Genomic DNA, 13,132 nt, shown 5'->3' with positions numbered 1-13,132 from the left:
AGTGAGCTGAATGCCTAGCTAGAGGCCGCTTCAGTTCAAGTGGAATTAATGATATTAATCCACAGCTTACTCTTGACTGAACCCGTAGGGTCACACAAATAGTACGTAAACGGATCAAGTATTTAATGGCATTAAATACTCCATCTATGGATATTCGGAATCGACGGATCTTGGTTTCAGTGGGAGCTGAGATCGTCACAGGCAAGAAATGAATACTCCGGAAACGATGATATTGCCGGAAACGGAAATATGGATCGTATCGGAAATATAAATATTATCCAAGTCGTAGATGTTGCCGGAAACGGAAACATGGTACGTATCGGAAAATATTATCGGAAATGGAAATATTACCGGAATCGGAAATATTGCCGGAAACGGAAATATTGTCAGAATCGGAAATATTATCGGAATCGGAAAATAATTCCGGAAACGGAAATATTAAATATTTGTTCGAAACGGAAATTAATTCCGGAATCGAAAATATTAAATATTGTTCGTATCGGAAATAAATTCCGGAATCGGGAATTTAATCAGAAGCGCGTCGTACGAATTGGCATCGGACGAGACTTGCTAGACGAAGGCCCAGCACGAAGCCAGGCCTACGATCAGCAAGCCCAAGCGCCCAAAAACACGCTGCAAAGCCACGCCCGGTCCAGCGCAAGGCCAGGCCCAGCAATGGCCTTGGCGCGCGCGCGGGGCTGCGACGAGTGGGCTGGCGCTGTGCGTGGGCCGCAAGGCCTGCGTGCGGTGCTAGCGTATCACTCGAAGTGTGTTACTCGAATCCTAAGGCTACCGGGATTTGTCATATGATTAAATCTAATCCTAAAAGATTTAGTTTATTAATTAGATTCCTAGTAGGATTATAATTAAATAAATTAGTATCCTAATAGGATTCCAAATCCTTTTCCATAACTCTATAAATAGGTGCCTAGGGTCACATATTACAATGAGTATTCAAGTATTCAAAGTGATTTTGAGAGCAAAAATTCAGTCATACAATAGCCTATAAGTGCCGAAAATTCTAAGTACCTTAAGGGCGATCCTAGTTGGTCAAGCTTAAGGCGGATCCGGACGTGCTGTGGACTATCTACGGAGGGACGACACTTGGAGTCCTAAAGACTTGTTCTTGTTCGGTTCGGGCGCAGCTAGGGAAGGCACGCAACAAAGAGTATGCATCTAAACTATGCTAAATGATTATGTGTAAATAATATGCTTTCCTGGCTTTATGGTTTTTCCGCATGATTTATGAATTGTCATATGTATCATAACCTAACAGTGGAATCACGAGCCTCTTATTATTTTCATAATCTAAATTGCATGCACATGGTTAAATATTACAAATTTGCAAGAATTAAAAGGGGTGATTAATTTTCGTAATTGTTAATTAATTGCAAATTGCGTTATTTAATTATACGTACGCAGTTTTTCGGCAGTTTCTTCGTTACTCATCCAAATCGAGTGATTTTTGTGTCAATTCCGCATGTAAAAGGCATTCTAAAATTTTGACAAAAAGAGTATTTTCGGCCGAACCCAGAATTCTCAATTCGAAGCCTAACTATGACTTTTCGAAGGTTTTAGTTTTTCGAATGCAAAATTTCGTAAATTTAAGATGTAAATTAAATATTTGCGATTCTTGTTGATAAATCTTGAATTTTTGATTGACCTACTGTATATGTTTAACAAGTTTGAATGCCTAGCCTTGTTAATTATGCAATCTAATTTGTAATTATGATTAATTTGTTGAAAATTGGAATATTTGGAATTAATTTGATTTTCATAATTAGTTATAATTTAATTAGATACCTATGATTAAAAACCACCATAAAAATTGTAAATTTATGTTAAATTTTAAATTTTATGACCTAGACTTGAATCCATGTTAATCGGAAATCAATTGAATAATAAATTTTCGATTTTCGCCCTAAAATTATGAAATTAATATTAATTATTAATTTGTCATTAATTTTGAATATAAATTTAAATTTTTTATGCGATTCGCTCATATGACTTGCACGCACAAAGCAATGGACGCTACGTGTTACCCTTAAGGGGTGTTGTATAGTGCGGGCATGTGACGACGAGCAAGGGAGCTCGTCGCCCATGCGGTACGAATGCAATGAGCAAGGCCATGGTGCACGAGCACGAGGCAGCAGCCCTGCCTTGTGTCGTGGGCTGTGTGCAATGGGCGAATGGGCGAGGGCGAGAGCAAGGCACGAGCAGTCGCGTGTGGGCAGTAAGCGAGCTGCGCCACAGCGCGCACTGCCTCGCGCAAGCGTGCGGAGCCTCGCGCGCAGCGAGCGTAAGCTCGCGTGCCACGAGTGCTGCGCCAAGCATCGATCGCTCGCGCGCAGCGAGCGCTATTGTGCGTGCGACGAGCGCTGCACCCAGCGATGGCGTGCGAGTGCTTATTGTGCGTGCGACGAGCACTGCGCCTAGCGATGGCGTACGAGTGCTTGTTGTGCGTGCGACGAGTGCTGCGCCCAGCGATGGCGTGCGAGTGCTTGTTGCGACGTGCGACGAGCGCTGCGCCCAACGATGGGCTGCGGCAGCATGCTCGTGCGTCGAGCGCTGGCGCGCGCAGCGAGCACCAGCTCGCGTGATGCCTTGCGATGGTGAGCAGCAGCGATGCGAGGAAGCGCATGGGCTGCGCGCACATGGCCAGCGATGGCTGTGTGCGTGTGGCCCATGGGCGTGCGATGCGTGGAGTTGTTGCGTTGCGATTAGATCGTTTTGAAATTTTAATTTGAAATTTCAGTTTACGTAATTTTAATTAATTTTAAAATTAATAATTTAAATTATTTTCTTGGATTTTAATTTTGAATATTGTAATTATAATAAATGTTATTTATTCTAATTATTTTACTAAATTAAAATCATGAATTAATTTAAATACGACTGAAATTAAATTAAACTTTTTGGATTCAATTATAAATTTATATGAGCTTTAAATTTTAATTAAATTTGTATGTTTCCGGTTAGACTAGAAATACATTTTTATGTTTAAAATTAGTAAAGCATATGAATTTATTGGTTTAAGTGGGAGCCCTTTTTAGTCATAAACTCTTGATTAGGTCTACAAATCCTTAAGGTTAAAACAACTTGATTAGAATTAATAAGGACTGAATAATTTGTAGATTATTGGTGCCCTTGATTAATTGCTGCAAATGTTTATGTGATGCATAATGTGTTTTACTAACCAGCTATGTGGGCCATTCATGATAATGAATGGTGAATGGTATATATTGTATATGTACTGTTTTGCAGGTTATGAAGTGACTAGTATGGCCCAAATAGAATAGAAAATATGGTCTGCGTACCATTAATTTGAATGTAATTGGTCTAAAGTACCAAGTTGTTTTTCAATTCAAATATGGTCTACGTACCATCAAATAGTTGTAATTAGTTTTAATTATAGCTTATTCTATTTGAAGAAAATGGTGCCTCCCACGGAGATTTTCAAGACGGACTTTGAAGTTAAAGCTTCAAGATGAAGTCGGGCCATACTAGATCACATTTATCTTATGCATGTTTTAAGTTATTTATTGCTTTTAAATATGTCTTAAAATGCATGAGATCAAAAGCTTGATTATGTTGCATGATTAAGGATTTTAGTTCACTTAAAATCTAACCAACATAGTAAGAGCCTTAAGTTCCAAACTTTAAAATTGAGTTAAAAGGTGCCATGCCAAATATACACATGCTTGGATATCCTTTACATCAATCTAGTAATAGTTTTCGCTCAGCGAGGTGTTACTTATTGGTCCTAAATGGGCAAGGTACACAAATAATTGTGAGTACATGTTAGTTTTGGTGAAACTCAACGATATAAGTAAGGAGTCCTTTTATGTCGTGGCAAAATCGATAGGTTTACCTAATAAGTTCTTAGACGTACCTATCAACCAAGAATAGTTTCTAGACTATTAGCAAAAGGCTTTTGCTTACCTAAGATGTTTTAGGATTAATTCAACAAACTGTGCTTAGTTCTTCAATGATTTTAGGATCTTGGAATCATTTTATTCACACCTGCCGGAACACATAACTTGAATAAAATGCTTAATGAACATTGAATTATGCATGTATGCTAGAATTTAAGTTTATTAAGAGAAACTGTGAATGGTTATTTATTTGTTTATTCTTTTCAATTGTAGTTTTAAATATGGCAAACAACAATCAAAACATCATCATAGGTTCTGAGCTTATGGTCAAGCTGAACCTGGCAAATTTTCTTGAACGGGAAGCTAAGCTAGTTGAAATAGTCAAACTCAATGGACTTGAGTATGTACTATCACATCCCATGCCAAGCTACTATGCCAGAGACATGACCCCTGAGAGATTTTACGCCTGGATGCGGATCTCAAAAAGGTTATGAGTCTCATGCTGAACAATATCCCTGATGATTGGGCTAGAAGGTTTGTAGCCTATGAACCTTTTACGCTCATCAAGAATCTGAGGGATATCTGTCGTGGAAGCACGGAGGACAGGGACCTGAACGTCCATGAGTTGATTGAATCAATGTCTGGTCTAAAGGTTAGTTCTCCCAACAGGTGTTATAGGATGTAAGTCCAAGAAACACATGTTCAGCTCCTTCGCACTAAACAGAGGGTAGGCGTCCCACTGAGGTTTCATGTGGATCTTATGCGTTCATACTTTGATCGCCTAAGTCTACTAGGAACACCAATAAGCGAAAGGATGGCAGTCTCTATCTTGCTCAATTCACTACACAGTGGGTTTGGTCGCTTCAAGCAACTATACCTAAGTGAACCAAGAGAAGAAACAGTTGCAGAATTTGTTCACCTTGTCAGAAAGGCTGAGATAATACTGGACTGTGAAGCCAAAGATTTACTTAAGGCTAGAAGGAGACTGTTCAAGAAAAGTGGAAAGTCCAAGGGCAATGCTAATCAAAGCAGGACAAGTCCACATCAAGCTGTCTTTATTGTGATGGAATAGGCCATTACAAAAGAGAATGTCCAAAGCTAAAGGAAGATCAGAAGAACGGAACAGTCGTTCCATCTTCAGGTATTTTCGTTATAGACTGTATACTTGCTAATTCAACTTCTTGGGTATTAGATACAGGTTGTGGCTCACACTTATGTTCCAATCCACAGGGACTAAGAAGAAGTAGAAAGTTAAGCAAGGATGAAGTCGACCTACGAGTGGGAAATGGAGCACGGATTGCTGCATTAGCTGTAGGAACTTATTATTTGCCGTTGCCCTCCGGGCTAGTTTTGGAACTGGAAGAATGTTTCCATGTTCCAAGTCTTACTAAAAACATCATTTCAGTTTCTTGCTTAGATGCTAAGGGATTTTCCTTTTAATAAAAGACAATAGTTGTTCGTTTTATTTTAAAGAGATGTTTATGGATCTGCTAGATTAGTCAATGGACTTTATTTATTAGATCACGACAAACAAGTATATAACATAAATACCAAAAAGGCCAAAAAGGATGATTCAGATCTCACCTATCTGTGGCATTGTCGATTAGGCCATATAAACTTGAAACGCTTAGAAAGACTTCAAAAGGAAGGAATTCTAGAACCATTTGACTTAGAGGATTATGGTAAATGCGAATCATGTTTACTTGGCAAAATGACAAAGCAACCTTTCTCTAAAGTTGGAGAAAGAGCAAATGAACTATTGGGTTTAATCCATACAGACGTATGTGGACCAATGAGTACAAATGCTAGAGGTGGTTTCAGCTACTTTATCACTTTCACTGATGACTTCAGTAGATATGGTTATGTCTACCTAATGAAGCATAAGTCTGAATCCTTTGACAAATTCAAGGAATTTCAGAGTGAAGTAGAGAATCAATTAGGCAAGAAGATTAAGGCACTGCGGTCTGATAGAGGCGGTGAATATCTGAGCTATGAATTTGATGACCATCTGAAAGAATGTGGAATTCTATCAGAATTGACTCCTCCTGGAACACCACAATGGAACGGTGTGTCGGAACGGAGGAACAGAACCTTGCTAGACATGGTCAGATCAATAATGGGTCAGGACAAACTTCCATTAGAATTTTGGGGACATGCACTAAATAATGCTGCACTCACTATAAATAGAGCTCCGTCTAAAGCTGTCGAAAAGACTCCATATGAATTATGGTTTGGAAAGCCTCCAAATGTGTCTTTTCTGAAGATTTGGGGATGTGAAGTATACGTCAAACGATTAATTTCAGACAACTTCATCCAAAATCTGACAAATGTATCCTTGTGGGCTATCCAAAGGAAACAAAGGGGTATTACTTCTACAATACATCTGAGAACAAGGTGTTTGTTGCTCGAGATGGTGTCTTTTTGGAGAAAGATCACATTTCCAAAATGACAAGTGGGAGAAAAGTAGACCTCGAAGAAATTCGAGTCGAACAACAAACTCTAGAGAATGCTCAAGATGACATTCAGGATGAAACTCAGAGATCTTTAGAAGAATCTGGTGAGAATCATGGTCAATCTATAAATGTTACCCCGCGTAGATCGCAAAGATATAGATCTCAACCGGAAAGGTACTTAGGTATTTTGACGAACTAGAGCTATGACGTTCTATTACTTGAAAGTGATGAACCTGCGACTTACAAACAAGCTATGACGAGCCCTAGCTCCAAGCAATGGCAAGAAGCCATGCAATCTGAATTAGACTCCATGTCTGAAAACCAAGTATGGGATTTGGTCGATTTGCCAGATGGCTACCAAGCCATTGGAAGCAAATGGGTTTTCAAACTGAAAAAGGACAAGGATGGGAAACTTGAAGTTTTCAAAGCTAGATTGGTTGCAAAAGGTTACGGGCAAGTCCACGGTGTGGATTACGATGAAACCTTTTCACCAGTTGCAATGCTAAAGTCTATTCGGATAATGTTAGCAATCGCTGCATATTACGATTACGAAATATGGCAGATGGATGTCAAAACTGCTTTCTTAAACGGCGTTTTAACAGAAACTGTGTTTATGACACAGCCTGAAGGTTTTGAGGATCCAAAGAATGCTAAAAAGGTATGCAAGCTAAAGAAGTCAATCTACGGATTGAAGCAGGCATCCAGGAGCTGGAATATACGTTTTGATGAAGCAGTCAAGGACTTTGGTTTCATCAAGAACGCAGACGAATCTTGTGTATACAAGAAGGTCAGTGGGAGCAAAATTGCTTTCCTAGTATTATATGTCGACGACATATTGCTTATCGGAAATGACATTCCTATGTTGAACTCTGTCAAGATTTGGCTTGGGAAATGTTTTTCGATGAAGGATCTAGGAGAAGCACAGTACATATTGGGCATCAAGATTTACAGAGATAGATCTAAAAGGATGATTGGACTTAGCCAAAGCACTTATATCAATAAGGTGCTTGATAGGTTCAAGATGGCGGACTCCAAGCGATGCTACCTACCCATGTCTTGTTCCAATGACCTGGGAGTCCTAAGTCCGCTTGGCTATCAATAAGTCCGCTTGCTAAGTCCCAGGTCAGTGGGAACAAGACATGGGTAGGTAGCATCGCTTGGAGTCCGCCATCTTGAACCTATCAAGCACCTTATTGATATAAGTGCTTTGACTAAGTCCAATCATCCTTTTAGATCTATCTCTGTAAATCTTGATGCCCAATATGTACTGTGCTTCTCCTAGATCCTTCATCGAAAAACATTTCCCAAGCCAAATCTTGACAGAGTTCAATATAGGAATGTCATTTCCGATAAGCAATATGTCGTCGACATATAATACTAGGAAAGCAATTTTGCTCCCACTGACCTTCTTGTATACACAAGATTCGTCTGCGTTCTTGATGAAACCAAAGTCCTTGACTGCTTCATCAAAACGTGTATTCCAGCTCCTGGATGCCTGCTTCAATCCGTAGATTGACTTCTTTAGCTTGCATACCTTTTTAGCATTCTTTGGATCCTCAAAACCTTCAGGCTGTGTCATAAACACAGTTTCTTTTAAAACGCCGTTTAGAAAGCAGTTTTGACATCCATCTGCCATATTTCGTAATCGTAATATGCAGCGATTGCTAACATTATCCGAATAGACTTTAGCATTGCACTGGTGAAAAGGTTTCATCGTAATCCACACCGTGGACTTGCCTGTAACCTTTTGTAACCAATCTAGCTTTGAAACTTCAAGTTTCCCATCCTTGTCCTTTTCAGTTGAAAACCCATTTGCTTCCAATGGCTTGGTAGCCATCTGGCAAATCGACCAAATCCCATACTTGGTTTTCTGACATGGAGTCTAATTCAGATTGCATGGCTTCTTGCCATTGCTTGGAGCTAGGGCTCGTCATAGCTTGTTTGTAAGTCGCAGGTTCGTCACTTTCAAGTAATAGAACGTCATAGCTCTAGTTCGTCAAAATACCTAAGTACCTTTCCGGTTGAGATCTATATCTTTGCGATCTACGCGGGGTAACATTTATAGATTGACCATGATTCTCACCAGATTCTTCTAAAGATCTCTGAGTTTCATCCTGAATGTCATCTTGAGCATTCTCTAGAGTTTGTTGTTCGACTCGAATTTCTTCGAGGTCTACTTTTCTCCCACTTGTCATTTTGGAAATGTGATCTTTCTCCAAAAAGACACCATCTCGAGCAACAAACACCTTGTCTCAGATGTATTGTAGAAGTAATACCCCTTTGTTTCCTTTGGATAGCCCACAAGGATACATTTGTCAGATTTTGGATGAAGTTTGTCTGAAATTAATCGTTTGACGTATACTTCACATCCCCAAATCATAAGAAAAGACACAATTGGAGGCTTTCCAAACCATAATTCGTATGGAGTCTTTTCGACAGCTTTAGACGGAGCTCTATTTATAGTGAGTGCAGCTGTATTTAGTGCATGTCCCCAAAATTCTAATGGAAGTTCGGCCTGACCCATCATTGACCTGACCATGTCTAGCAAGGTTCTGTCCTCTCCGTTCCGACACACCGTTCCATTGTGGTGTTCCAGGAGGAGTCAATTCTGATAGAATTCCACATTCTTTCAGATGGTCATCAAATTCATAGCTCAGATATTCACCGCCTCTATCAGACCGCAGTGCCTTAATCTTCTTGCCTAATTGATTCTCTACTTCACTTCCGAAATTCCTTGAATTTGTCAAAGGATTCAGACTTATGCTTCATTAGGTAGACATAACCATACCTACTGAAGTCATCAGTGAAAGTGATAAAGTAGCTGAAACCACCTCTAGCATTTGTACTCATTGGTCCACATACATCTGTATGGATTAAACCCAATAGTTCATTTGCTCTTTCTCCAACTTTAGAGAAAGGTTGCTTTGTCATTTTGCCAAGTAAACATGATTCGCATTTACCATAATCCTCTAATCAAATGGTTCTAGAATTCCTTCCTTTTGAAGTCTTTTTAAGCGTTTCAAGTTTATATGGCCTATCGACAATGCCACAAATAGGTGAGATCTAATCATCCTTTTTGGCCTTTTTGGTATTTATGTTATATACTTGTTTGTCGTGATCTAATAAATAAAGTCCATTGACTAACCTAGCAGATCCATAAAACATCTCTCTAAAATAAAACGAACAACTATTGTCTTTTATTAAAAAAGAAAATCCCTTAGCATCTAAGCAAGAAACTGAAATGATGTTTTTAGTAAGACTTGGAACATGGAAACAATCTTCCAGTTCCAAAACTAGCCCGGAGGGCAACGACAAATAGTAAGTTCCTACAGCTAATGCAGCAATCCGTGCTCCATTTCCCACTCGTAGGTCGACTTCACCCTTGCTTAACTTTCTACTTCTTCTTAGTTTCTGTGGATTGGAACATAAGTGTGAGCACAACCTGTATCTAATACCCAGAAGTTGAATTAGCAAGTATACAGTCTATAACGAAAATACCTGAAGATGGAACGACTGTTCCGTTCTTCTGATCTTCCTTTAGCTTCAAGCAATCTCTCTTCCAATGCCCCTTCTTCTTGCAGTAGAAGCATTCGGATTCAGAAGTGGGTTGACTGACCTTCCTCTTTACAGATTTGGCGCCAGTTTGCTTAGTTGGGCTGCCTTGTTGCCACCTTTCTAGCATTCCTCTTCTTTCCAGATTTCTTGAACTTGCCCCCACGCACCATAAGCACATCCTGCTTATCACTTTTGAGCGTCTTTTCAGCTGTCTTCATCATACCGTGAAGCTCAGTGAGCGTTTTGGTCCAGAGTATTCATACTGTAGTTCAGTTTGGAACTGATCATACCCGCTATGAAGAGAATGGAGGATGGTGTCTATAGCCATTCCTGAGAAAATTGCTGATCCAGCCGACTCATATTCTCCATGAGTCCAATCATTTTGAGAACATGTGGACTTACGGGCTCGCCTTTCTTAGCTTGGTCTCAAGAATTTGCCTATGAGTCTCGAATCTTTCGACTCGAGCCAGATCTTGGAACATGTTCTTCAACTCACTGATGATTGTGAAAGCATCTGAGTTGATGAACGTTTTCTGCAGATCCGCACTCATGGTGGCGAGCATTAGACATTTCACATCCTTGTTGGCATCAATCCAACGATTGAGGGCTGCCTGAGTAACCCCGTCGCCTGCGCTTCGGGCATCGCCTCATCTAGGACATACTCCTTTTCTTCCTGCATAAGAACTATTGCAAGTTCCTTTGCCAGTCAAGGAAGTTTTTTCCCGTTCAACTTCTCCTTTTCGAGAATTGATCGAATGTTGAATGAATTGTTGTTTGCCATATTAAAAACTACAATTGAAAAAGAATAAACAAATAAATAACCATTCACAGTTTCTCTTAATAAACTAAATTCTAGCATACATGCATAATTCAATGTTTATAAGCATTTTATTCAAGTTATGTGTTCCGGCAGGTGTGAATAAAATGATTCCAAGATCCTAAAATCAATGAAGAACTAAGCACAGTTTGTCGACTTAATCCTAAAACCTCTGAGGTAAGCAAAAGCCTTTTGCTAATAGTCTAGAAACTATTCTTGGTTGATAGGTACGTCTAAGAACTTATTAGGTAACCTATCGATTTTGCCACGACATAAAAGGACTCCTTACTTATATCGTTGAGTTCACCAAAACTAACATGTACTCACAATTATTTGTGTACCTTGCCCCTTTAGGACCAATAGTAATACCTCGCTGAGCGAAAACTATTACTAGATTGATGTAAAGGATATCCAGCAAGTGTATATTTTGGCATGGCACCTTTAAACCTCAATTTTTAAGTTTGGAACTTAAGGCTCTTACTATGTTGGTTAGATTTTAAGTGAACTAAAATCCTTAATCATGCAACATAATCAAGCCACAATCTTATGCATAATTAAGACATATTTAAAGCAATAAATAATTTAAAGCATGCATAAGATAAATGTGATCTAGTAGGCCCGACTTCATCTTGAAGCTTGACTTCAAAGTCCGTCTGAAAATCTCTGTGGGAGGCACCATTTCTTCAAATAGGATAAGCTATAATTAAAACTATTACAACTATTTGATGGTACGCAGACCATATTTGAATTGAAAAACAACTTTGGTACTTTAGACCAATTACATTCAAATTAAGGTACGCAGACCATATTTTCTATCCTATTTGGGCCATACTAGTCCACTTCATAACCTGCAAAACAGTACATATACAATATATACCTCACCCATTCATTATCATGAATGCCCACATAGCTGGTTAGTAAAACACAATATGCATCACGTAAACATTTGCAGCAATTAATCAAGGGCACCAATAATCTACCAATTATTCAGTCCTTATTAATTCTAATCAAGTTGTTTTAAACCTTAAGGATTCGTAGACCTAATCAAGAGTTTATGACTAAAAAGCGCTCCCACTTAAACCAATAAATTCCATATGCTTTACTAATTTTAAACATAAAAATGTATTTCAAGTCTAACCGGAAACATACAAATTAATTAAATTTAAAGCCCATTAAATTTATAATTGAATCCAAAAATTTTAATTTGATTTCAGTCGTATTTAAATTAATTCATGATTTTAATTTTAGTAAAATAATTAGAATAAATAAAATTTATTACAATTACAATATTCAAAATTAAAATCCAAGAAAATAATTTAAATTATTAATTTTAAATTTAATTAAAAATTACGTAAACTGAAAATTTCAAATTAAACATTCAAAACGATCTAATCGTAATGCAAACACCCTACGCATCGCACGCCCATGGCCACAACGCACACAGCCATCGCTGCCATGTGCGCGCAGCCCATGCGCTTGTCCGCATAGCTGCTGCATCTACCCATCGCAAGCCATCGCACAAGTTGGTGCTCGCTGCGCGCGCGCCAGCGCTCGATGCACGCGAGCCATCGCTCGCTGTGCGCGCTCGCCAGCGCTTGCTGCGCGCGGCTCCAGCGCTTGATGCACGCGAGCCATCGCTCGCTGTGCGCGAGCCATCGCTCGCTGTGCGCGAGCCATCGCTCGCTGTGCGCGAGCCATCGCTCGCTGTGCGCGAGCCATCGCTCGCTGTGCGCGAGCCATCGCTCGCTGTGCGCGAGCCAACGCTCGCTGTGCGCGAGCAATTGCTCGCTGCGCGCGATCGACGCTGGGCGCAGCGCTCGTGGCAGCGAGCTTGCGCTCGCTGCGCGCGAGGCTGCGCTCGCTGCGCGCGAGGCTGCGCGCGCTTGCGCGAGGCAGTGCGTGTTGTGGCGCAGCTCGCTTGCTGCCCACACGCGACTGCCGTGCCTTGCCTTCGCCCATGCCCATTCGTCCATAGCTCGTGGCCCACGACACAAGGCAGGGCTGCTGCCTTGTGCTCGTGCACCATGCCCTTGCTCATTGCATTCGTGCCGCACGGGCGACGAGCTCCCTTGCTCGTCGGCGCATGCCCGCACTATACAACACCCCTTAAGGGTAACACGAAGCGTCCATTGCTTTGTGCGTGCAAGTTATATGAACGAATCGCATAAAATTTTAAATTTATATTTAAAATTAATGACAAATTAATAAATTTATATTAATTTCATAATTTTAGGGCGAAAAAAATCGAAATTTATTATTCAATTGATTTCCGATTATCATAGATTCAAGCCTAGGTCATAAAAATTTAAAATTTATCATAAATTTACAATTTTTATGGTGGTTTTAATCATAGGTTTCTAATTAAATTATAATTAATTATGAAATCAAATTAATTCTAAATTATTCTAATTTTCAACTAATTATCATAATTA

Source organism: Spinacia oleracea, chromosome 2 (assembly GCF_020520425.1).
Source record: "Spinacia oleracea cultivar Varoflay chromosome 2, BTI_SOV_V1, whole genome shotgun sequence".
NCBI lineage: Eukaryota > Viridiplantae > Streptophyta > Magnoliopsida > Caryophyllales > Amaranthaceae > Spinacia > Spinacia oleracea.
The sequence above is the reverse complement of the archived record's forward strand: the minus strand, read 5'-3'. Positions refer to the sequence as shown.